Below are 2,558 nucleotides of genomic sequence, written 5' to 3' on the forward strand. Positions count from 1 at the left end.
ACCTGGGTAGCAATGCTGTGGAAAACTGATTTCAGCAGATGAAGGAGTCCAATAAGTAATGTAAGGGATTGCTATTGCAAAAAAGTAATTAGATTACTGTTACTTTCCCATAAGCACAGTGCGTTACTAAACGGTGATTTTGTTTGTGAGACTTTTTCATTTGATTCAATTTAATATGATTGATTATGCAGAGAAAATTGAATTGGACTGAAAGATCTATTGCTTTATTATGTATCCAGGTTATGTATCATGTTTTTAAAAAGTAACTAAGTAATAAGTAAGTAACTAATGACTTTAAAAATAAGTAATCAGTAAAGTAACAGGATTACTTTGCTGGAGAAGTAATCAGTAATTGGTAACTTTTCCACAGTGTGAATGCAAATACTTACAGGTGGCAGTGCAGGCAGATGGATGACAAGTTGGTGTTAGTGATGTCTGATCAGAGCTACAACATCTTGCACTTGCTCAATAATGTAAAAATAATTAGATTGTATATTATATATATATAATATTATATCAAATATTTTCTGTGAACTACAATATAAAGAGTTAGACTGCCCTTCTGTTTGTAGAGCTACATATCAGTTATTTTCTTTCTAGTGGTGTAATATAAAATAGGATTTGGGCTGTGAAATGTAGCTTTGCATTTTGCAGCTTTGATTGCTGGATGTTTCACAGAAACTACCACATGTTTCCAGGTATTCATCATACTTCTTGTAATGTGTTTTATTTTATTATTAACATGGAACTGAATAGACACAAGCAGTTTTACAATTTGCGGTCATGACTCCTGGTTATTACACCTAAACTACTGCACGTTTCCAAGTAATTGTCACATTTCTTGGAGCTAGCTTTAATAGGTTATCAAGATGGAATCAAAAAGAAACAGACCATTTTGCATTCTTTAGAATTGATTTTTGGTTATTGAACAGACACCAACAGTGTTTCCAGGTAAGATATCAGATTTAGACATAATATTTACACTGCTCAAACAACAAAGAGTGCTGGGGGATGAGGCGGGATTAATTCCAGCATTGTGTCAATATGGTAATGGTATCCTAATATATTAAAGAACCAAACTGACAAGCAACCATCAAACACGCAGCCATTGAAATATGGTGCCGGGCCTATCTCCTTGGCAGAAACTGAAGGGCCCATCAGCTGCCTGTATCACTTCACACTGATCTCTAGCAGGCTGTTCATTGGCATACTGTGGACAGGAGGAGCCACAGCCGTCATTGCACCTGGTACCTTCCAGGCTCTCCCAAACTCATCTGGAGATGTGACTATCGTTCCAGATGGTGTGTGAAAGTCATCATTTGGATTTCCATTGAAATTTCCACAAAGTCCGCATATTTTTTCTCTGAGTTGATGACAACAGTTAACAATAGTCCTTGTGTTAGTTTCATAAGGATAAATAGTAAATAAATGTGTTATGTAGATTTGATTATCCTGGTTTTTAAGGCATGCCAAATAAAAATGAGTGAAGCTTTGATGGGTGGGAAGTGTACCTGTAATTTGGTGGTTCACAAATAAACACTGCACTATATCCATTATAAGCAACACTGTAGCTGAAAATAGTGCTGACAAGTATTCGAGGTCCTTTGCATAGATAGACACATTGCCTTCATTCAAGACCATAGGTAAATTTCTAGTTACTCCATTCACCTAGAAGAGATGCGCAAAGAAATTCAGTGGTTATTTTTTGTGCTTAATTATTATTTTTTTCTTTCACAGCAGTAAAAAAATATCCCTAAAATATATGTAGCTGCCATTTACTTGATAAATCTGAAAGTAAATTATTCATAACAATGATCTAATGAGCAATATCATTAACTACTTGTACCAAACAGTCATCTGAGTTTATTGTTAGTTAAACAACATCAAGTCCTTTGTGAATCCACTCAGGACTACAGTGATAATCTCATAAATGTAGTAGCAATCGTGACAACTACATTCAATATTATTACACACTGTGTATCAGTATGAAATGTGAGAATTATATAACATGACAGTTGTTGTGCATCCTTTCAAACAGAAGCAACATTTTTATCATGTCACAAATGTTGTATTGTTTTATTACTTATATTTTATAGTTTTATGTTATTTTATTTTTTTAGATTTCTTCTTAGTTTTATGGGCGTATTATTTTCAGGGTTTATGATACAATAACTTCTTGTTATTGTTCAGGAAGAGAAGCAAAACACCCTGGACCTGTAAAAGCTGGGCATTTTATCAAAAATGCAAGCGTTATCAAGCCAAGCCTTCCTTGTCTTCCTTGTCTTGTTCTCAGATAAAGTCATAAAAGTTCCAGTTTTCCTGTAAATGAATGGGTGCAGAGGTGGCTGACATTTCATTGTGTGACTCTAGCAGTTATCACTGATATGTAGAGTTTCGTCTTAAACAGAAGATATAGTTTATCATGTCACTAATATTGCATTTCTTAACTGTTATGTTTAGAAGCTTCTGCTGATTTAACTGTTTCTAATTTATAACGTAAGAATGAAAAACAATAACGCTGTGCAATTGTTGTGTCTCAAAAGACACAGTTGGGTCCG

This window comes from Pelmatolapia mariae, linkage group LG8, assembly GCF_036321145.2.
Source record: "Pelmatolapia mariae isolate MD_Pm_ZW linkage group LG8, Pm_UMD_F_2, whole genome shotgun sequence".
Classification (NCBI taxonomy): Eukaryota; Metazoa; Chordata; class Actinopteri; order Cichliformes; family Cichlidae; genus Pelmatolapia; species Pelmatolapia mariae.